Source organism: Lepidothrix coronata, unplaced genomic scaffold, assembly GCF_001604755.1.
Source record: "Lepidothrix coronata isolate B3197 unplaced genomic scaffold, Lepidothrix_coronata-1.0 Scaffold399, whole genome shotgun sequence".
Classification (NCBI taxonomy): Eukaryota; Metazoa; Chordata; class Aves; order Passeriformes; family Pipridae; genus Lepidothrix; species Lepidothrix coronata.
In genome coordinates, this window is record NW_016690579.1 from 55,673 (window position 1) to 79,868 (window position 24,196).

A 24,196-nucleotide genomic window follows, 5' to 3' on the forward strand; every position below is an offset into this window, starting at 1 on the left:
AAGGATAAGGTATCTTAAATAAACTCCAAGATTCTGAAGTTCCTCTTAAAAGAGCCCTGCACCCCAAACCCCAGCTTGTCACAATGTGGAAGAGATGGATGAGAAGTTAGTAATAAATTTCAGTATTTTTTTGTCTGTGTGACCTGTCCCAGCTCAGGTGCCTAGAATCTGGCCAAGGTCAACCCACCACACTGGTCCTGCAGCCCCAAAGAGCAGTGTCAGTGCAGGGCTTTCCCCTCACACATCAGCTGATCAGAGGGCACTGCGGGAACAAGGCAAACAGGGTACCCCAGGTTAATGGGAAATCTGTCACTTGAAATGTCACCAGTGATGCTGCAATGATTAAATCCCAGCCTGAAGTCCCCAGCCCATTTCTTATTGACTAAATCAAGTGCCTTATATTGACAGGCCTTCTGCAAAACGTGCCAAGGCACAGAGAAATCAATTCATTATTAGACTAGCCAGGCCGTGAAGGTAAATTTGAAAGGCTTCCTGATAAAAACCAAGGAATCTGGTGTTTCTCCTGCCATAATTAATTCCTCCCCTTCACGTCTTACCCCCATCCTCAAAAGTTTGACAGGTGCTGTGACAGACAGGCACTAAGGAGAGATGTGTGGAGTCAGCTCCATCCCTACCCACTGTCCCCATTGCCAGGGCTCTGCTCTCCACATCCTCACTCCAGACAGTGTCCTCTGGAGCAAAAGGCAAAGCCTTTTCCCCAAGCTGGGAAGGGCCAATTGCTGCCCAGGGATGGCCTGGGAAGGGGTCAGTGGGTGGTGAGAAGTTGTATTGTGCATCACTTGGTTTTCTTGGGGTTTACTCCTCTCTCTCTCTCTCTCTCTCTCACTCACTATCATTATTTTCTCTCTTTTAACTTCAATTATAATGATATTTTACTTTATTTCAATTATTACACTGCTCTTATCTCAGCCCCCAGGTTTTACCTTTTCCTGGGGATGATGAGTGACTGGTTGTGTGGTGCTCATGTGCCAGCTGGGCTTAAACCATGAGAGCACCGTGCTGATAAAGAGGGAAAGGGCTGAGACAAAGCAAGCCAGCTCTACAGCTCGACAGCCTAAACTGACCAAATATCCATTTTCCTTAGACACCTCATTTTTAGTGCCCAGCTGCAGGTATGGTGCAATTACCAGCTGCTCTAAGCCCCTGCACTTCTACCAGAGCTCAGAGGTGCCTAAAGCCTTACTGTTGCTGTCTTTTTGCCACCCCCCAACTCCTCTAGAAGTGGGATCATTCAAGATTAACTGAGTGTGGGGCTGGACTAACAGAGCCAGGCATTTTTCATGCTAAATGGGTCAGCAAAACTAAACCTAGTGAGGGAGGGGGGGATACACAGCAACTTCCCTCTGAGACAGATTACAAAAACACAGAGGGAAACAGCTACACAGCTGTGCACAGGACCAAGCTTTGGACCTGCCCCCACCTTCTTTTTTTTTTCCTAAAGAAACAAACTACTGTTATCCAACATAGCGTGATAGCAAAATCAATTCCTTTGCACCAAATTACCTCTATTTAAATAGATTTATTTTATGCTGTTTGCCAGAGAAATGCATCTTCTATTGACAGCAAAGCAAGCCTCTTTGCTCTTTTTAAAAGGAAAGGAAGCTTTTCACAATGTGTTACCAGCAGGGAAGATGTTGGAGGGGCTCTATTTTCTACTTAGTGCTCTCAGTAATAGGACTGCTTAGGCAGCTTCAAAAGGAGCAGAGTTTTTACAGTTAAGAGGTACCAGGAGCTTTGCAACATCAAACAGCCACCCCAACCCTCACATAGCCTGCTGAACAGAGCAAAGGCTGCTCCTTGCCTCCTGAACTGCCTGGGAACGCAGAACTGGGGGGAAAGTGAGCCTAAAGCAAGTGTTTGCCTGCAGCACTGTCAGTGACTGAGACCTGCACCCCCTGGGCATCAGAGGGACACCAGTCCTGGGTCTGTGTCAGCCACGGCTACACTCACCTTATGGGGGACAGGGAGGAGCTCAGGATTCCCCTCCTGGTTCCCTCATCCCCTTCACTGCTCCCCCAGACACAGGACAATGCAAGAGAAGCCACTTGGCAGGGACACTGCCAGACCACCTCTGGAGCCAGTCTGAGGGATTGTTATTGGATCTCTGTACCATTAACTGCTCGTTAATGGGTGGAAGGAGCATTTGCAGCAATAACCTCTATTTGTCATCCCATGTTCAGCTGAAGGCAGAGCCAGAAGTGCTCAGCTGGGCTCCAGAGCCTTTCCTCTGGTAAGATCTAACCAGGCAGAGCTTAATCCCCCACCAAACACCTACTGCTGGTCTGGCACTTCTCTCCATCACACCCCAGAGAGCAGGGACAGCAGGAACACCCATGGGAGAGCCTGCTCAGCCCATGACATCTCTCAGCACAGCCACCCTGCTGCTCCAGGGCTCAGCAATCCTCCCTGGTATCAGCAAGGCAGCGGAGAGGGAAGCAGAGGAGACTATGACCTTGCAGGGGGCGGGTCACAGGCCAAAATTTAACTAGGCCCCTCCTGAGAGCCTGCCAGGAACATGGAGGAGACAGGCAGATGATCCATTTCCTCTAGCAGGATGCATACCACTGCTTTTCCCAATTACTCTCCAATTAAACACTGGCATAGAGGAATCAGAGAGCCTAATTAAGAAAAATGCTAGGACACAAATTCGGTTAGGGCCAAGTCAAGAGTACTTAAGTACCCAGAAATAAACCCGCCTGACATCCGCACGGAAAATTACACTTTATGAGCCATTGTTCACCAGAACAAGTACTGAGCACTTGGCCACCCCTTTCCTCCCTGCACTGAGCAAGTGCAAACCAGGCAAATCCTTCTCCACCAGCTGGGAGGTTTCAGTCTCAGTGAGGGCACAGAAGATCAAACCAGAGAGCAGGAAGAGGAAGGAGGCCCAGGGAGCAGCAGCCGAGTGAGTCGCTAATGTTTTAGGTGCTTTTGCAATTTCTCACAGTGGAGCCATGTCCAAAAGACCCTGATCCTCCCAGCACACAGAGTAGCACCCCATAACATCCATTATTCACTGCCCTGGGTGCTGGAATGTCAGCCAAGACAGAGAAGTGGGGACATGCAGACAAGGGAGCACAGTTTGGCTGTGGTTGCTCTCAGGGCTGCAAAGAGCACATGGGGTTCCTCAGCAGGGCCAGACCAAGCTCCCACTCCCCAGAGACAGCGAGGCAGATCCATGAAAGATTTTTCCCAGTCCTATAAAAGACTGACTTCCAAAACACGCCCTTAATCGCCTGGGCTGAGTAGGGTGGGAAAATACAGTGTCCAAGAAGATCTCAGAAAAACAGCCGAGCAGGTTTACTCCATCCAACTCTCACACCTGCCAGGGAATCTCACCAGGAGCAGCAGGCAGTAACTCAGCCCAGCAAACACGAGTAACCTCATACTGCTGATCTGGGGCTGGGCAAAGCAGAAAATCAATGAGGTGCTTTGGATTTGTGTCAGAGGGAAAGCATCAAAGACAAACCCAGCGGATCTTTTTTTTTTTTGCCGTTTGCTCAAATCGAGCTGAGAGCATGCTCGGTTTGTATTCCACCAAAAAACGAGCCCTGAAGATTGAAATCCCTCTTCCTACCCTCAGAATTCCTCCTCTTGCTCTTTCTAGTGCCTGCCAGTGTCCTTGGCCTTTCATGAATTTCCTTAACAAGTCTCCTCTCCGGCACAGAAGAGCTGCTCTTCAACTGGATAATAAAGGGGCAAATTGCAGGGCCCAGGGGTCTCAGCAGCTGAGAAAAAGCACAGAGCGCTCAACTGGCAGATAAAGAACTAATCCTGACAGAAAATTGGTTTTCCATAATATTGTGGGCTCTGCAAAAGGAAAGAGAAAGATGCTGGACAGGGCTCCGATCACACATGGGGATGGTGGCAGCCAGGCAAACACACAGGCACAACAACCTGTCTGTGAGGAGCTGGTCTGTGAGCTCAGCCCCCTGGACCCACAGGGGACAGCAAGAGCTCACCCAGGTGAAGGGACACCTCGGGACATCATCCCTGGAACAGAGCACTGGTCTGTCTTGTCCAGCACAGGACAAACAAGTGCAAAAGAAGAGAAAATCGGAGCTAGAAATAGGCAATGTAAGGACAGTCTCTCACTGAGGGCCATTTCATCCTAACCTCATTAAAACAGAGGGCTGATTTATCCCCCAAACAGTGTGTTCTGTCCAGCAGTTCTGTTTTACAGCCTTTGCTCTCAGGACTCCAACCACACACCCACACACCACAAGGGACACCCCACACCTCTGTGATGTATCTCAGCAGCAAATGGCACGGGGTAATTTGTCCTCTGACAGCGACCCAAGAGGCGTGGGAGGGAGAAAAGAGAAAAAGTATTTCCTTCTTGTCACAGTTGAAAAAGCAACAGCAGCTGTGGGATTACACAGCCTGGCTCCCCTCCCTCCCTGAATACTGGGTCAGGTCCCTCGGTCCTGCAAGCAAACAGTTGAACCATGGACCTGACAATTAACATGCAAGACAGGAGAGAACCAGGGCTCATTTTCAACTTGTCAGGGCCCACAAAATAAATTACAGAATAAAATCCCGGAATGACAGAATAATGAGCAATTCATTTGAAATGTAAAATAAATAGGTAAATCTCCAGCGAGCTGGCAGAATAAATGGGATTCAGCTGACATTTGGTGATTAAATTAAACAGTAATGACCTCATGAATAATGGGCTACAGGATTGAATCTGGAGGGCAATATTTTCTTAAGTGGGGGCAGAGGGACATCATATCCAGTAAGAGCCAATACTTCTTGTATTATTTTCAATGCACTCCCCAGTTCTGAAGAGCTGCACAGCCTGAGGACATGGACCTCCTCTGCAGAGGCTGATCACAGCCCTGTTGTCCCAGCATCTCCAAGCACGAGGATTCCCAGCCCCAAAGGGGATTCCTCCTCCTAGCAGGGATCTGCAGCATTACTTCAGGGCACAAACAGGAGCACAGGTCCCACTGCTCCCTTCGTGAAAGTTAAAAACAACAGCAAAAAGAAAATTTAGGAAAAAAAACAAAAAATTCATCTGGGCCTGAAGCAGAGCATCCTTCCTAGCAAAGCCACCTCCTGTGCTCAGAGACACCCACCTTCACCTCGCTGTGCCCCCAACATCTGGGCACACACCCTCCTCTCCCAAGTCAGTCCACGCCAACAGCAGGGCCAGGTTTTCCAGTTATCCCCTCCCTGCCCTCAGCTGCTGGTGTTATGTTGGAATTATTAAAGGATTATGTTATCAGGGCTTCGAGGGTAATGACAGCTGCTGTTTCTTGACCTGCAGTTCTGAGCTTGTTCTTTTACTTATCAGCCACAGACAGAGCTGTCACTGACCCAGCTGTTATTACAAGCTAAATCCACTGGTGTCCCAAGATGCCTCCCCCAGTCTGCTGCTGGCCACCTTCTCCTCTAAAAACCAGGATCCCCAAGGATATGGGGCCAATCTCTCCTTTCTCAGCCAAAGCCTTGGCAGCCTGGGGAAGGACTCGATTCACTGAGTTCATTTCTTTGTTTGCTTTAGCTTAGTAATTGACCAAGAAAGATGTGAAAAGTGAAATTTCATCTTGGTTCAAGCCCAGAAAAAGCGGGTTTGTATCAAACCAAACAAAACCAAAGACTTTGTTTCAAAACATACTTAAGCGTTTCAGAAAAACACCAATTCTGAAACTTAAAATATTTATCTTTCTGCCTCACTTCACCCTGGAGTGGTGACTCCAGTCACCAGCTTTGGCTCAAAACTTCATTTCACGGCTCTGATTGGAAAAGGTTTTTTCCTCAGACTCAGAAACGCAATGTTGAGGAACACGAGGCCATTCCAAGATGGCAAAGAAGAATAATTAATTCATCAAGGTAATATCCAGTGCATCCAGTGTGGTAAGTATTGCCACAGCTTCACTTAACCTACATCACAAAACATATATGATTTGGTTAAGAATTGTCCCCTTTGCCAATGCAGAACAAACTTGCTGGTCTAATAACTTCCCCCCCATCCCTACAAATCAAAGCTAAGCAGAAGTGTTGCCACAGGCCAATAGACTGAGAGCTGGGAAATAAATCAAGATCTACAGAGATAAAAAACCTAATAATTCTATTAAGACCAAGTTAAGACAATTAAATACTGGTGAGACATCAAAAAGCTATGTAGCCTGGAGAAGTTGATTTTATAAATGAACCGATGCATTTAAATCTGTGCCCTCACAAATTGCATTTCATTCCTGCTGCACATCTCGAGCCCCAGACCTCTCCTGTTCAGTCAGCCCCGTGCCCTGCTCAGGGAGCAGAGCTCCTCTCAGTTACTCCTCACCCTGTGTCAGTCAGGAGGGAGTGTGGGTGAGGGGCCTCCAAAGGCATCCTCCCACAGACCCACCCAGCCCACAGCCCCTGGACCTGCCAGGGACTGGAAACCAGCTCTTCCAGTTCAGATCCAGACCACCACCACCACCACCACCACTGGGTAAGAGGCTGCAAGGCCACTTCGTCCTGCAGCCCAAAAGCCTTCAGAACAACCTGCAAAGGCAGCTGTGTCAGCCCTCAACAGCCTGGGAGCCAAAGGACATTCTCTCCTATCACACCAGGAGCACAGAAAGTCACCTACAGGAGCAGCACCAGTCAAAGCAGCTGAAGAGGATTTAACTACACAGCTCTGCACAAAGCAAAATCCCTCCAACATACTTGTAAAGCCTGACACAGCCACACAGCAGCTCCTGCTCACTCTGGGTAATGCTACAACTGCCTTGCAGGTCTCTCAATAAAGCTATTCCAAGCTAAGCCTCGGCTACAGTGCACTGGAAAATAAAATTACTTTAAAAAAAATCATGTCTAAATCCCTGTACACCATCTTTTCATGCTTCTGCTGGGAGACCAAGTTCCTGCTGACTCAGTTTGTTCTAATTCACAACAGCTTGGGAGAACAGGACAAGTAACACAAACGAAAAATGTGACATGACTTACCCTCTCCTAACCTCTCTCTCCCTCCCCACTTCCCTCCCACTGCTCTTTCTTCTGCCTCCTTCCCCCTGCCTGACCAGCCACATCCTCCTCCTCTCCTGCCTTTCCAGGCCTGTGGGTTTATCTGCCCAACCTCAGAGATTAAGAGCCCTGGCAAAGAACATCTCTCCTCAGGACAAGGAAACCTTTATCTGGCCAGCAAAACGAAACACATGAGGAGCTAAAGCACCAGGAAATATCTGGGCTCAGCTCTGTGCCTTTCAGGGAGACAATTCCAGGGGCGAGTCTGGGTTTTCCCTGTGCATCCTTCTCAAAGGCCACACCACCTTCTGCCTGGGCAGAGAACCCACAGGCTGCAGGCAAAGGGTAGGTAGTAAGAGATGCCCTGGGACTCCCAGCAGTGCTGGATTTGCTGGAGTTGCAGATCCTTTGTAGAGATTTTAAGACAGCCACGGCTTTGGCAAATGCCCAGCAGCAGAGCCCCACACATTCCCAAAGGTTAAGAGCAGACAATGCTTTCCAAAGTCTTTCTGCAGAAATGTCAGCAAATTCTGCATCGCTTGCAGCCTCCACAACAGATAATAACCCTAATAAAATAAAGAGGCTAATATATCTGAACCAACATCTAGTAAAAAAGGGGGAAATTTAATTGGAAATGTTGCCTGTAATTTAAATGTCAAAGGAGAAATAGTTCCCATGTTTCCTGCTGCTCACAGCCATAAACCAGCAGCTTGGGTGGCTGAGAAGGGGCGACAAGGAAATGTCAAGGAGGCTCTTGGTGTTTTCCCTGCACTTGCCAAGCCCTGCTCCATGGAGGGGGCAGAAGTGCCCTGACAATCCTGTTTGTGTCTGCATTCCCAGATACTCAGCCAAAAGCTTCTTCCACAAGGTGACCAGAGTGCTGCCAAGGAGGAATCCAGTCCGGGGTTCCCAGCACATGGTTTGCAGCCCTCCACCTCCTGTGCCTGCCTGTGCCTCACTCCCACCACCCTGCTGGGCACATCACACCCCTGTGCTGATGTTCAGCATCACCCACAGCTGCTCCCCTCTGCAGACAGACCAGAGGCGACACAACCCTGCACTGCAAACTGCCTGCAGTGCCACAACATCCCCGGGAACTTGCCAGAACCTGGGAGGCCCCAGGAAGGGTGCACACGGGTGGAAGGAGCCAGGCAGAAGCAGAACCAGCTCTGCAGCAACTTGAACAGCAGCCCCATCACCAGCCAGCTCCAGCCAAGTCCCTTTTCCCAGGAACCAGTGAGCTCTGTGCTCACATGAACACGCTGGAGCCAGCAAAGTTCAGGGCTGGGGCAAGCACGTTCTGCTCCTTAGTGAAGGTAAATCAAAACGTTCAGGTCCCCTTGAAGAAATGTCACATCCTCAGCGAGTTTTATTTACTTGCCTGCGAGCTATGGGTTGTTTAGACAGACATCCAGCCTAATTTGTTTACAGTGGTACCACCCGAGGCATTTCTTTTGTATTGATGACTTCAGTTAAACCTCTTATTTCTTGAACCTTCCCTTTTGTGCAAAGAAAATGACACTTGCTACATAAACACACAGAAAGAATTCAATTCCGCGATCACAGAGAAGCACATTCCCCCTCCCTCCCCCTCCCCGCACCACTGTAACACTCCCACGCAGCAGCTGCAGTGACAGTGGATGGAAGAAGAGCCTTTTGTTCCCGCAGATAAACTTCACCGAGGGGTTTGTACATTGGGCTGCGGCTCAGAAAGCGCCCGGGCCACGTGCCCGAGGGCGTGTGTTTGGAAGCAGCGTGGCATTGGGGATGAATGCCAGGCTGGCTGCACCATTACCAAGGACACAGCACGGCACTTGTTCCTGAAATGATTGACTTGCATTCGTTCTTGGCTGCTGAGGGCAGCAGGGCTGAAATGCAAATCAAACGTGAGTAACTTTTCGAATGCTCTGCTGAATGATCACTTGTGTTGCTATTTAGAAGTGAGCTTAAACCACACAGGTTTGGAACAGCTCCCACCCAACCCACTGAAGATAAAGGTTTTGATTTAATTGAAGGTTTGAGTGATTATTTGCAAGGTGGAAGGGATTCATTTCAGTTCCAGAAAACCTGAGTTTCAAAGAAAATAAAAGGTGATTTGGCTTCCATTTGGAACAAATTCACTTAAAATACACGTCTCAGTGTTTCCTGTGAAATTCTCTTTCCCACTTCTGACCTACTTGAATTTGAACACCTTGCTGGCTTTTCTCACATTCACCCACACACTCCTTGCAAAGCCTTGTGCTATACTAGAAAACTTCTGCCAGGAAAGCAAAATAGGTTACAGCTGAGACATTTCAGCTGCAGGGGTACAGCAGGGGAGGTCTGAGGGGCTCCAGTACAGCAGGAAGAGGGGCCACACACAAACTTAGCTGAGCACTTCACTGTGACACTCAACATTTAGAGTAAGCTCACCTTCAGAGCAGGAGCAAAAACTGACTCCTTTAAACAATGGCTGGCATTGGAGCAGATGATTTTTTCCCCCTTCAGGTCGCTCTGACCAATAGCCAAGAGCCAGCACCACAGTTTTCACAGTTAACATGCACAAATGCTCCAGCCTGGCAACCACAGCAGATTGAAGCCTTTGCCTCCTTCACCCCGTGTCGGAGCAACCCTGGATTCAGCAGCAGAGATGAGGAGCTCCAGCTCAGCTCCTCGGAGAGCAGGTCAGGCCCCAGGTCCTCCAGCAGCACAGCCAAGAGCCAAGCCCACACTCTGAAAACACTCCTGTGCTCCACTGTTGATGTCACCCCTATTGGCCCCTGCTCCTCCAGCAGCAGCAGTGAGACACCACTACACCTCCCGGGAAGACCTTCCCTGTCCCCTCCTAGGAGAGGTCACCACAGCTCTTCCAGGGCTGCCAGCCAAGGGGACACTCCAGACAAGCCTCCACACCACCGAAGGGAAAAGGCACATTGTTCACATGAAAGCCTGGCTCAAACCCCTGCGTTGGGAATGCTTTTGCTCACTTCCCACAGGCTGCAAAGTTCTTCCCCTTTAAAGGAGCAGTGTTACAGCCTGATCCCCCCAGGCCACACAGAGCCCCACAAAGCAGGTTGTGGGCTTGAGGGTCTGATTCCCACTTGGGGGCTCAGACTGGTTGTCCACCACCATTCACTGTAGCACTCGTTGTAGTCTTGGCTGTTACCACCCCCCCCCCCCCAAAGCTCTTCACAGCATCCAAGTCCTTTTCTGGAGCTGGACCTGGGCAAGAGACAGCACTTTCAGCACAGCTCCCTCTCCATGCACTGAAAGGGAAAACTTCCCTGTCCTTGCCTGCTTCACCTCAGCACTACAAGGAAGGGAGAAAAGCATTTTGATTATACAGAGCATTTGCAAAGCTCAGTGCATTGTTATTGCCTGTAATTACAGTCCACTCAGCTTCTAAGCAGTAAAAGTGTGTTTTTAGAGGTGTCTTACTCTACCAAACAAGAACCTTTTAAAAGCTGTTATTTGTTGAATTCTCAATTAGCACATCATTCCCTTCCCAGGTCTCACTAGAGCCTCCTGGAGCAAGGCAAAGCTCAGTCCAAACAGCGTATCAAGATCTACCACAAACAACCTTTCCAGCTATTATACTGCAGGTTTACATTCTGCCCATTCAGCAGAAACTGCATTTGCTGTGAAGGTTACAGTTATTAAAATACATATACATTAGGTCTTTAGAGCACTGAAAGCCACAGCCTTGAAAATTCACACACACTCAGATTCTCATCTCTGTTATACCCCCACCATGCTGGTGCCACCCTAAATTTTAGTGAAAAGCTTCCAGATTTGCCCTGGTGCAACAAAGATCAGCCCCAGGTTGTGAAGAGGGATGGAACAGATGCAGGGTTTTTATTTATAAAGCCTCCCACTCTCTGCCTCCTGGCAAGTCACATATCCTGCCAAGTCACTGCACACTGAGACCAGAATTAAAATAAAATAAACTACTGTAAGAGAAAGCGCTGAAACCTCACCCTTATAACATTTCCACAGATGAAGAAAATTGAGTATAGAAGATCCAATTAGGAATAGAGAGGAAGACTCAGGAAAATTATAGCACTTAAGGCAGCAAAGTGGCCTTTTAAAGGGCTACATTTGCACACAGAGCATGGTACTGGCAGGACAGGGGGCAGTGCCTGAGGGTGGGTCTGTCACCACAAGAACTGGCAGGTTTTGGCTCATCTACCAGTGCCAAGGTCTGAAGGTGGGGAGCTGAAACCTAAGCAGGGTCATTCCAGTGGTGGAAGTGTGGATGTCTCCCAGGCAAACAGGGAGCTCCTTCACCACTGATTTCCCCAGGTGCAGGATGAGGCCACTCCAGATCAGGACTCTGGGCCAAGTCTCCAGAGCAGCTCATTCCTTGCTCTCCCATCAATCCTCAGGACAGGTTTAAGACAGATGAAGGGCAGAAGCCTTCTCATGGCACCTCCTTATGGTGACAAATACCACACAGCTGTATCTTGGCAAACAAAGCAGAGCCTGCCCAGCATCTCCCTTCCCCTGCACAGTGAGGTCGATGCCTCTGTCCCCTGCCAGTCACATCCACTTGGAGTGTAATCCTTCAAACCAACTGCATCCCTCCCCTTCCCAAGGGCAGTGGGTGGCACAGGGGAGCCCTGATCTCAGCCAGGCCAGAAGCAGCAATAATACCATAATCACAAGGCACATCACTCCAGCAGCAGGTGAAACCCCACACTGAAAAAAAAAACAAACCCTCTTGCAGATCACACTTGCCCAGAACCACACCAGGGAAACATGACTGCCCTTGAAAAGTCTGTGATCCACCTTACATCCCTTTGGAAGGCCATTTCTCACCCAAGATAAATAGCCCTCTGCTCAGCAGGGCATCAGAGTGTTTACAGATTAATTTTTTTTTTTTCCTGAAGAACATCTACTCCATAAAACAACAATTAGCTGCTCTCTGAATTTATGAGTGTAATTTGCAATGCTGTTAAAGCACGGGCAGCCGTGGCTTTCACGCAATGGTAATTGTTTGCACTGCTGTGAAGGAGCCAGAACAAGGCACACTGTGGCTTTCTGGGGATTGCTGGAAAAGGGAGATGCTGTTGAAACTGCCACCACCTTCAGAGGGGCACGGGGCACACCTGCAGTGATGCACTGACCACCCCAAAACCATTTGATTTCCACCACACAGAGCGGTGGGAAGGACTGGGTTGCAGGTTTTGGCTACCCCATCACCTTGGTTACATCAGCAAGAAGCAGATGAGGCAAAAAGGACCAAGGAAAGCTAGAAGCTAAACTTTCCAGAGGCAGAAGTAATTAAAAGACTTCACATAATTTAGACACGAAGGAAAAACATTAGGAGTGGTGTCTCCCCCATCCTTTCTTAAGTAAAAGTCACCAGAGCCTGGTAAGGAATTATTAGCTTAGGAGCTTAGGGGGGAAACTTCTCCAGGGGAAACACAGGTATTAAGAGACGAGCCTGGATTTTTCATATAGCCAAGATCTCTACTGGAAGTGAACTCATTTACATACCCAGCCACTCAGCACCAACTAACCAGCAGCTTCCTCCTCCTACAAGGGGCAAACCAGGCATAAGTGCCAAGTTTGCTTTCCATTTCCCCCTCTCTCCCCCATTCCAGCCATTCTCAGCCATTCCCCACTCCCAGCCATTCCAGCAGGGAGCTGCCTTGCCCAGGACCCCACCTGGTGAGGTGACCACACACTGCTCAGGGGTTCCAGCAGGTTGACTGCAGCACTGGCAGATCAAAAAGGCAGTTTTAACTTTTTGGCTGGAGAGCTTGGCAAGCCAAGGGGCCGTTTGCAAAAGGATGGGAGGGAAAAGGCTTCCTAGTTTACAGCTGCAAGGTATTTACCTTAATGTTAAATGACAATTGCTTGCAAAACAATATTGCAGGAACTCCCTGGAGGCATTAATCAGAGGTTTTATCTCCCACTCTCACTGAGCAAGTGACAGATCCTTACAGGTAACACCTCGGGCCAGGGGCTTTCATTCACAGCCTGTCCCCAGCTAAAGCATCAAACTCCTCTTGGGGTTCCTCAGTGCTTTTGTGGGTCTAGACCCAAAGCCCTTCTGTGAGACTCTGAAGGTGATGACTGAAGTTCTGACCCCTAGAAACAGCCTGTTATCAGCCCTCCTGAAGCCAGGTGCTCCCAGGTCCATCACCCCCAAGTGCTGCCTGCCAGGTCCCTCCTGTGACTGAGGGAAGAGTTTCCAGTGCAGGGAGGAAACAAGTCACAATTCCCAGCCTCCATCTGCAGGGAGGAGTTATCAGGCTGGTTCCACCACAGCTTTTGTGGGGTTGTTTTTGTTTTTTCCTTTCAAAGTACCAAGTAAGGAGGCACATGGAACAGCAGGATATGGAGCTGGAGCCCTCGTTCCCAGCCCCTGCCAGCAGGCTGCACCCACAGAAACAGATGGTCCCTTCAGGTCATGGCTCCTCCAGACTGAGAGTGTGCAGCCAAAGGCAAGAATCACATAAACAGCATAGGATTTGATGGGAAAAAGGGATTTTGTACAGGAGAGGCTGAGCCCTGTCTGGGCATAGAAAACTTGGAGTCACAAGGCACCACCAGAGACAGTTGGCACCAACTGCAAGGAGGGTGGGGGCTCCCTCCACACCTCGAGGGCATCATCACTGCTCCTGGCTTGGAACAGACTCCTTCAGCAGCAGCACCAAGCCTGTGCTGAGTCCTGCACCCCTCCTGCCCCATGCAGGACACACAGCACTCTGTGGTGGCGGTATCAGGAAAACCACATATGCTGTGATACCAAAAAAACCTCACCCCAGAGTCTTGCCAGCCTTGTCCTCTTTTGCCACCATCCCATCCCTGCCCAGTTTTCAGTCTTTACCTCAAGCTGCTGCTCACCTCCACTATCACCATCAGACCACTTCCCCTTTCCTTTCCCACCCCTCATTCCACCTTGTCTTCCCAAACCCCTCTCAAGATGTGCTGCTGTACCTGCTTCCCTGCAAAATATATACAAAATAAAATGTATTCTACAGGGCTGGGGATTTAAATCCTTATTCCCTTCATTGTATGCATCTTAAGGCATCATTTTTAAATGGTAGAAGCATGTCTACAGATTTATGTGCATCTTTAAGGTCTAATTTCCATAAAAAACAAGTGCAGAGTGTTTCTCAGCCCCAGGGCACAGCAGATAGAAGGAGAACACCTAATGAATTAAAAAATGTTTGGATAAAACTTATATAAACTCTTCCATATGCTAATAAGATGAAAGGCTATAATTACGAGCTGAATTGTGTACTGACACAAGTAGCTCTGTGCAATAAACGACATAATTTCAGTGTCCTTGAATCCAAAATAACATATTGTGGAAAGATGCTTTCTCATAAATCTCTCTCCGGGTTCTTTTCAACACCTCTGGAAGCACAGGTGATGCTACGGGATGTAATAACTTCTCAGTTGGTATAAATTTCATCTTGATAGGGATCACCCAATATTTAAGGGCACATTTCCACTTCCTAAAGAGCCTTGATGGAAGGTAATTATAACCTTAGCTTGCATGATTTGAGTCATCAGCTGGCATTCACAGGAAAGCTACCCCTAAATGAGGTATGTGTGGTGCAGGGAGGGGGAATATTCTCACCGAGCTTCCACACTCTGATCTTTTCGCCCAACATAAATTTTTAATGCAGGAGGAATTTCATTTTTTGCAGTACAAAGCTGGGAAGCACTCGAGTTTGTGTAAACAGCCAGCCACAGGGAGACTGCGCTCCACAAACATGCACTGCCAACAAAATCCATCTCCACGGCCCTCCCATTCACGAGTCACTGCCCCTTGTGCTCAGAACATAATCCTGCACAGCTCCCGGCCTGCCCAGCTGTGGCACTGACTGACAATGCCCAGGGCACTGCTCGGGGTGGTGCCAGTTTGGATGGTGTTCTCTGCACAGCACCGTCCTGCCTCCGCAGCCTCCAAACCTGCACGACGTGGGGCTTGTGGAAAGCTGCACCCCAGCCACTGGAGGGAAGCCCCTTCTTCCCTCTCCTGGCCTCAGGTGGGCATCTCTCCCTCCCTCCCCACCCCAGGTACTCAGGTGGGGTAGGGATGATAGCTCCTCATCCCTCGGGGGAGCTCATTACCATTTCTTATGCCTCATGCATATGGGTGAAGCGACACAAAAAGCCCAGGTAATCAAATTATTAATGCCAGCACAAGCCTCCAGAAATGCTACCCAAGCCAGTGGAGTTGCTCCAATATGACACCAGTCTGGACCTCCTGGCAACCAAGCACTGACCAAGGTGGGCTGTCAATCCCTGACCTTCTGCTGGTACCTCAGGGCTCCAACCTTTGCTCCCACACGAGCCGGTCGGGCTGTCCCTTAAAGTACTCACAGCCTTTGCAGGCACGATGAAATGACAGAAAAACAAAAACAAGGAGTAAAAAAGTCCCACAGAGACGAAGCTGACGCCAGAGTGGTGGCCAGGCTGGATTCTGGCTCCCGGGCTGGGCTTGCAGCACAGAGCCTGCTCGGTGCAGCAGTGACAGGAGCACTGCACCTCCTCCTCGGCTTGGGCTCGGATTCCACGCAATCATCACCCCAATTTTAATCAATCTGGGGACATACTGCTCCCTTACAACTATAATTAGAGCTAGGCTGAATATCTTTTTCCAGCACTATGAACTCCAAGGTTATTTAACAGGACCAAATCAATCGGCTTCCTCAACGTTCCACCTGGAGTTAAACATGTACCAAAAGGAAGTCATGAGAGGAGGGATATGCAGAGACTGCAGTCTTTCCCAGAGTCCTTTCCTGCCCCCTCTTTGCCACAGTGATGGAGACAGTCAGCACATTTTCTGCAGATCAATACTGCACGTGAATGTGACCACCACTCCAATTACTGCCTCAATTACTCCTGCACACCTACCCCTTCACCAAAGAAACACCCTGCAAGTGCTGCCCCTTGGAATGGCACCTGTGGGAAATCATTAACCCACTAATTTGAAATCAATTTAAAGTCCATTTGCCTAATGACATGAGCACTGTAAATTACCTATAAATTGTTAATTTATGAGAAAATGACATCAGAATTTTTGTTTTATTAATTGGCTTTTCCAGATGCCAGTTATTCCTAAAGCTTTATAATCCATGTCTCTTGGTGAGCAAACATTAAAACCTGCTTAATAAGACAACTTTTATGCCAAGAAAAAGAGTAAAATGAGTAAACCAGCTCTTGTGAGCACTTCAGTATAAGGGTTTATGCATTCATCCTAGCAATTAGAGAAGGAGAAGTCATAGGGAGATTGAAAAAAAGGTCCTTTGAGTGTCTGTTCACGTTCATGAACAAAATTGGTTCCAACCACATTTGCATTTTTCAGAAGCAAAATTCCTCCGAGTGCAGAAACCAACAGCAGCCCAGGTCACCTCTCCCATCATCCTCGTGCCTCCTTGGCAAGGGCTCAGGGCTCAGCCAGGCACAGGCTGAGCTGGGAACCCACCTCTCAGCAAATCCTTGAGTGACTGACTCGCTGCCCAAAGCATTTGCAGGAAATGATTGTCAGAGCCTGTGTCCAGGGACCACGGTGTGATTTCCTTGCTGATATGGTGGTATTGGAGACTAACTTTTCCTACCTATTCCTAGTGCAGGAGGGCAGAGACCTTCTTCAGATTATTTTCTTGTTATTCCATGTACCCAGCTCCACAAAAGTTAAGTATCTCATCACTTAACTCCTGTTTCAATCTCTGACTCCCGTTGGATCCGCATCCTTCATGTCCCATGCCATTCTCCAGGTCCTGCATTTCCCTCCTACCCCAGACAGCTGCTTGGGCACTGCTCACACACCATCCACAGCCACCCACAGAAATCAAGTCCATGTGATTTCTCTACCCCATGGTAACCAGGCAACAGGGCTGTAATTTTCAAATATTGATATTTACCCACAAAAATAACCAGTGCAAAGAAATCAGGGGTTTGACTGACCCAAAGAGCAAATACACCCGAGGAACCCACAGCTTGGTCCCAGACAGTCCCTGGGCATGGATCCACTGCACAGGAATTGCTTGGTCCCAGCACTCATCTTTACTGAACAGTCAGAAATAAAATCTCCAGATGCACAGTGACCTTGACAAGAACAAAAGAAGGGAGCATAATGATTTCAGCTGCAGTCTAATGTCCAGCAAATCTTTCAGCACTGGGTTTTCCAATTTCAGTACGATTTTAAGGGAAAAGACAGTTACAGGAGCGAGGTAATGGGAGCTCAGCAGAGCCAGCAGGAAGACAGTCAGGCAGCAGGGAGAGCCCCAGTTTCCACCTGGGAAGAAAGACAAAGCCACAGGGTCTTTCCCAGATGTGTCCAGCGGTGGCTTGCAGGCCACCAGGCCAGGCTGCTTTCAGCTGTGTCTGGAGAAAGGCAAGGGAGCCCCAGAGCTGGCAGCATCACTGCTCATTCCACCACGGTGCACACACACGTGGGGTAAGCCAGCCCCACTCACTCTCTTCCTGACCTCTTTAGGACTTGACCCCCAAATCCCCCCAGCCAGCAGGAATGCCCTCAAGAGCGCCTGTGCGCACAGAAATGAAAGCTCCATGCAGGGACCAGCCACCCTGCACTCCAGCAGCAGCCAGCACGCACAGACAGCTCCTTTTTTTCGCCAAAATAGAAAGCTGCAGTCTCAAAGCTTTCCCTCTTCCATTAATGCTCTATTTAAGTTAGTCTTTGAGTCTGTCTGGATTACAAACCCATCCTCTCTCAGCAAACCCCGTTCCCAGACAGCCCTCCCCTCCCCTCTGCTAAGTAGATACTAAATATAAATATATACCCTGGAGAATGTGTTGGGAAAAAGAGGACTGGGATTTTTAAAAAGCTTCCCCGTCCTTCATCTACTCAACAAACACACAGACCAAAACAGAGCTGCTTTGTTGTTTGTTTTCAGGGCTCCCAACCGAGAGCTCATCCCTGCACGGCCATTCATCACCACGGCTCCTGCTGCACAGGGAAATGCTGGGAATGCCCTTCCTCAGGGATACACCAAGCCCCTCTGCTGCTCTCCTCCAGCAGATCCCAGCCATGCCCGGGCAGGGCAGGTGATGAATACGAGCGTGTTGAAAGAAGAGCTGCCAGATGAACGCTGGCCCTATTCCCCAATCCCCTAGTGAAACCAATCCAGTCGGAAGAATTCCTGCCCGCTGATATGCTAATAGTTTAAATGAGCTTTAATTGGTTTCCCAACACTGCCCGTGCCACTCAGACACCCACCCCAGCCCTCACTGCTGTCAGCCCTGCTGTGCCACACCTGCACCACCACCCAAACAGAGGAGATGCTGCTTCCCATGGGGCTCTTCTGCCTGTCCCACTTGTGCTCCGAATGTATTTATTCTGGAGTGAAATCACAGCACCGCCTGTTCTGATCATTTCACAGCTCCCATTTAAAAGAAAACACCCTTAGGGCGGGGGAGAGCCGATAAGAAAAATCCAGGTCCTTGTGCTGTCTGCTCTTGGAAGCAGCGGGGAAGGGTGCGTGGGTGAAGGTACATGCAGAGATCAGTGAGTCACACCCCACCCTCAGCCAGCAGCTCTCCCCCCTCTGCAGCTCCTGCTGAGCCCGGTCCAAGAGCCCAGCAGAGTCTCTGCAGTTGTGGGTAATGTACCTGCACAGGCTTGAGCTTGGCTGCTGCAGCTGCAGGGACCCAGAGGTGGCTGATCAGACTCACCCACCCCTGTCCGTCAAACAGAATTCCTCCAATTTTGTGCTGGCACTAAATGAGCATTTCATTTGTTCCAGCTTTCTGCTCAGAGAGGCTGTGGCTTACAGTCCTCCATGCAGGTCACTTGAAGCAGCAGGGTGACGTGCCTGGCCCTCAGGAGGACCTCATCCCCACAAAACCATCATTTTCCTCCATTGCCTTCTGCAGTACCTTGTTCCCACTCCCCCTCTGCTTCGAGCCGTAAGCTCCCACAATAGCACAGCCCTCCTGGCTGGATCAAAACACACCGGGCAACCCACACTGCCTCATAATGAGACAACGTTACCAAGGACAAGGTCTCTGCAGTGCTCCCAGGGAAGAAACCAGTTGTCCTTAGCTCTTGCTACACCCCATGTTTTTGACCAGCCACTCTCCCCTCTCTCCCCTCAAATTTTCTCCCCCAGCCACCACACCCCTCCCGGAGAGGAGGGAGCATAACCAACAGCCTGATGCGAAAGCTGTTGCAGATAAGGCACCAGAGAACCTCAGTGCTGTCTCTTCCCAGGTACAGTGCAAGGCCCTGCCTAGATCCCTGTGAACAGCCTCAGTTCTATGTTTATTTTTCAGTGTGATCATCAAGCAAGACAGCAAAGTGACTCGTCACCATCCATCACCAGCTTCATTGTTTAGTAATAAGATGTATTGCCCCCTTGCAGCAAAATAACACTCCAGCCAGAGCTCCCATTTGTTATGATCTGGCTGACTGGGACAGCTGTTCACGTCAATGCTGTAAACACTCCGTTTGGAGCAGAGACAGCGAGTTTTAACTGCTAATAAATGGGACAGGCTGCGAGCACACGTGAGGTGAGAGGCTGGTCACCATCCGCCTTCCCCAGCCAGGCTCTTGCAGCAGCTCCAGGCCAGGGCTGCAGCCACTGGCCCCCTTCAAACACAGCACAGGGAGCGTGGCTCTGCCTGCTGAGCTGTCCCCAGCATCCAGTTAACCCTGCTGGGAGCTGCCACAGCACAGCCATCAGCACAGAGCATCCCCAAAATCCAGCTGTGAGTGGGCAGGGAGGGTTTGTTATGAGTCAGCTGGGTAAGGAGCTTTCTCAGCTCGAAGGAATGGGCTCAGAGCAGCAGTGCTGGAGGAAAAACTTACTTGTCTCCATGCATCTGGAGGAAGCTGAATCTGTTTTTCTGTAGTTGGCTTTATTAGAAATGGCCCCAGGAGAGCAGACAGAGAGGCTTTCTGGAGAGCACTGGGGGTCTTCTCTGGTGGCACACGGTGATAACCTGTGGAAGACAAAGTTAGTGCTTAGTTGGGGGTCTCTGACCTGGCCTTTGTGCTTTCCAGGGTTAAGGCATGCTCTTCTCTCAGGTTTATCACGAGGCTGCTCAGCCATAAAGCTCCAGAGCAGCAAAGGCCCAGCAAACCTGAGCCTCTGGCAGCAGCTGAAGGTGGTAACTGCATGTTGGAGAGTGAGATCTGTCACCACACCAGATGCCTAAACACGCACTGGGGGAGTTTAGAGTGTGATTTCTCTCCCCATGTAAAATCCAGGCCCCAAGGAAACAGCAGCCTTCCCATATTCCCAGTGCCAAGAGCCCTGGGACACGGCGAGGGCGCTACACAAGAGCCAGCTCAGCAAGGGCAGAGCCTCTGCAGGGCAGCCCTGGATGATGCACAGGAGCCTTCCAGCAGCATTCATCAGCACATTTCACTGAGGTCACAGCCTCACACATTAGACACAGATGTCACTTCCATTTTTACATCAGGAAAAATAAAGCTTCAAGACATACAGATGCAAAGCACTCGTGACATCTCATGGTTTATTGTCACTGTCATTCCAGGCATTCACAACAGCCTGGGTTTGTCCTTTGGCTCCCTTACAGCAGCTCCTTTGAGAGATACACGACAATGGGGGCAGAGGGCAAGTCTGCTTATTCACGCCTATGTTTCTGACAAACTAAAACCCTCAGGAAGACTGCAAGGGTTAAAAAAAAAAAACAACTTAAGAAATCAGCCACCAGCCTCTGCAGCAGTTGACCCCCAAAGAGCATACACAGGAGCACTGTGCAGAGCTAGCTCAATAGCATTTGAAAGCAAAATAAAAAGCTGGTCTAGCTTTCCCAGAATTCAGCCAGCCCCCCAGACCGTTTCAGCTGTCTGTGAGCAGTGCTGTGTCTCTGTGCCAGAGGACATAGACTGAGTCTAAAGACAGAACAGGTAAAAGCAGCAAATATGACCCAAGCAGCACATCTCCCCTACCTCCCCTTGAGCAGTCTGGCAGCTTAAGGAGTTTCTCTTCTGAGAAGCTTCCCCCTCTCCAAACAAAGAGCTGGAAAGAAAATCCCACAGGCAGCACTTCTTGGGCTGCCTCTCATTTAGGAAACAACCACGGGTCCAGGTGACACTCAAGGCAATGAACCATCACTCCTCACCCTCCTGTGACAAAACTACCTTATCCATCAAACACAAACCCCTTCAAGCGAAGCAGAGCAGCCGTGGCAGGCGGCTGCAAACTCATCATGCTCTTGAATGCCACCAAGGGGCAGCTCATTCCTCTCATCTCTGCCCTGAGCATGGAGCTGTTCTGACAGGCAGTGCTCAACGCCGAGGCAAACTTTTTCCACACTCAAACAACCTCTGCACAGCTGTTTGAAAAGCTCACCCTGAGTTTGCCCTGCTCCGCTCCCGGGGTTCAGCCTGGTTAGAGAAATAATCTCAGAGCACCTCATTTCACGTGGGAGGTTCCTAATCACCCAATGCCCATCACGCTCCAAGGAGGCTGCAGAGCTCCCTGGTGTCAGTGAATGAGACATCAGTGCCCACACCTGTGGGTAGGATGAGCCCAACACAGAGCACAGGCTGCTTGTCTTCCTGCCAAACCCAGGCAAGCCCCAATGCTCTCAGTGCCACTTTTCAGCTGAGCCCTTCAGCAACTGTGTGTCCTCACCCCCACCCTCATCCTGGGACTGCGAGGCTGGCACATCTTCCACTGGAAGAGGACATGACCTGTCCTCCCTGCCCACATGCTCTCACATGGGCTACCCAAAGCAGCACCACAGCCCTTCCTCTCAGGCTTACCCCCTCTTGGCTATCCACACCTCCTTCCTGCCCAAAGTCACCCCTCACTGCTGCCTCACAACCTCCTTTTCCACAAGCAGAACCTTTCATGTTTAAGGCAGACTGTGATTCAGGCAGGCAGTAGAAATGTGTTTGTAATTTAATTTAGCCTCCTCCACGTCCCAGCACCAGAGGCTGGTGCCAGCTGCTGCCTTCCAGCCCAGCCATGGCTGGATTTACACTGCCAGGTTAATCCAGACTGATGCACGCACAACCCCAGCCAGCAAAGCAGCTTCTCTGCTTCAGATCTGGGGTTGAAACCAAGTCTTTGGCAATCTCTCTCACCCCAGCTCAAGCCACTTCAGGCTTTACTCCTATCCAGGCTCCTTCACTGCTTTTCTCCCTGTCAAAACACCCATCATGGTGCTACAAGGCTCCATGTCCCTGCCTGTTGCAGTCAATAAACTTGCTCTAAATTGAGGAAAAAAAAGGCAACAAGAAATAGGCATTGTGGGTCAACACACAGAAAAACATGAGCCACAAACCTCCCAGGTACCCACTGTTTTGGGCTCACTTGAGCTCCTGCCCTGGCTTACAGAAAGGAGAACCTGGCACCCAGCCTCTCTGGCTTTTGCTCATCACCATCCTCAGGGTTTGGGGAGCACATAATAACTGAATAAACAGCCAACAAGGATAAAAAAAGAGCATCCCCGAGGTACTGCTCCCCACGGGGCTGCCAGAGCTCTGGAGGAGCCACTAAGATGTGTCATCTGCGGGTGACAAATTACTGGGGAAGGCAAGAGGGTGAGTCATCCTCTTTGACTGACCCCTGTGTCAGCTGTCAGAGCGGGCAGGCTGTTCCCGAGCTACTCAGAAATGGATAACGAGCCATGTGGGGCTCTCAGGAACCAGCCGGGGGCCGAGCTCAGTGCAGGGCAATGCCCTCATAGGCACTGTCTGAGAGAGAGGGGGAGGCACCGAGCACAGCAGGGGGGAGAAAAACACCAAGGAGTAAAAATAAATAAAAAACTGAAAATATTCTTCTTTCTTTCTTTCTTTTTTCCTATCGGCGTGACTGAGTCAGGTTTAAAAAGCTCCCTGTTTCTGTGCTAAGCCACCTGCAGTGGGGTTGGTTTTGGGGTGGGAAAGAGCCTGTGTGAGAAGGGGCACAGGGAGCACAGGTAGAGCCCTCAAATGCTGCTGTGGAGGTAATGGAGACCTCGCTGTGCCAGGGGCTGACAGAAGACCAAGGGGAATTTGCTGTGTGCGATGAAGACTTCACACCAGACTCGCTCACCTGGGGGGAGAGATGGGGCTCTGCCAAGTGGCAGGCAGCAGGTTTTGGAGTGTGGACCATCAGCATTAGCACGGGGGGCTGAGCCAGCAGCCTGCATGGACAGGCTCCTGCAGATGGAAACACAATTCCTTCCCTCCTCTGCCAGCTTGAAATGAATAGCAAGCAGCTGTCACCCTGTGTAATCCCTCCTCCCAGCCCCTTCCCCTGTCCCAAACCCTTCCTCAGCCCAGCAGCCGTTTTCTGAGGAGCCATGGAAACTGTCCATCTCTGTCTGTGCCTGCAGCTGTCCCACCCCTTTCCTGTGCCTCCATCCCCACATTTGGCAGACCTGGGCACTCACCAAGTGGTCCTTCAGTCCTGCAAAGGGAAACCTGTGCTTCCTCTGTGGTCCACAGCCTGCACACAGCTCCCTGCCCGTGTGCCAGGCAGTGCCTGTCACACCTGCTCTTGGGGCAAAGGGTGAATTCCTAGCCAAAACCAACCCCCTTCCAGGCTTTCCTGGTGATTTCCCAATGGCAAGGTTGAGCATAAACCCTCCCCTACTGGCAACCTCCAACTTCTCATTAAAGGGAACACATTCCTCCTTCCTGTGGTTACTGATCTGAGCCTTCCTGGTATTTATTAACAGAGGTTTCACCACAAACTTTGGCCTCACTGAAGACGTGAGGGCTGGAAATCGAGGGAGGTTTGTGCTGTCAGTGCTGTCCTTCCCAGCAGTGTTGTACCTGGGTGCCCTGTGGGCACATCCAAACGAGGGGGTGCAGGGCTCCTGGGAGGTGCAGGACAGCCCTTTGGTGCTGCAGCACAGAGAGAAACCACGACCAGAAGTTTGTGCCAGGCACGATGTGCTTTGAGAAGCTGCAGGAGCAGGCAGGTGAATCCCCTTCTCTTGGAGTCAGCACAGGACAATCTTCATGCTCTGGAAGAAGCACAGCATGGAGTGGAGGAGTAAAAAGGCTCCACAGACCTTGGCTAATGCTCCTGCTTGATCCAGTCCTCTTGCAGGCCTGTGTGGGATCCTGAGCTGCCTTTTCCAGACTGCCAGCTCTTCTGGATGTGATAAATTGGCTTCCAGAGGCTCGATTTCAGCAGTAGGAGCAGCCAATCTTGTGCCTGTTGGGAACTGGTTCTGTGGCCTCCTTCCCACTGCCTTCCTCACACCCAGCACAGATCCTGCCAGAGCCACTCTGGCTGTCACTGCGTGAACGGCGACATGGGGACGAGTGAGGGATCCA

The 24,196-nt window shown here is 50.1% G+C and overlaps 1 long non-coding RNA gene across 1 annotated transcript in view; it reads right to left on the reverse strand.

Moving 5' to 3' along the window:
• LOC108509750 overlaps positions 1 to 23,480 on the reverse strand; it is a 55,007-nt gene extending 31,527 nt beyond the window's left edge. Inside the window, exons 1-2 of the long non-coding RNA XR_001878696.1 lie at positions 23,302 to 23,480; positions 19,757 to 19,890 (exon numbers count right to left, since the gene is read on the reverse strand). This is a non-coding gene — a long non-coding RNA (uncharacterized LOC108509750). The remainder of the gene's footprint in view (positions 1 to 19,756; positions 19,891 to 23,301) is intronic.
• Between the last annotated feature and the right edge of the window lie 716 nt (positions 23,481 to 24,196).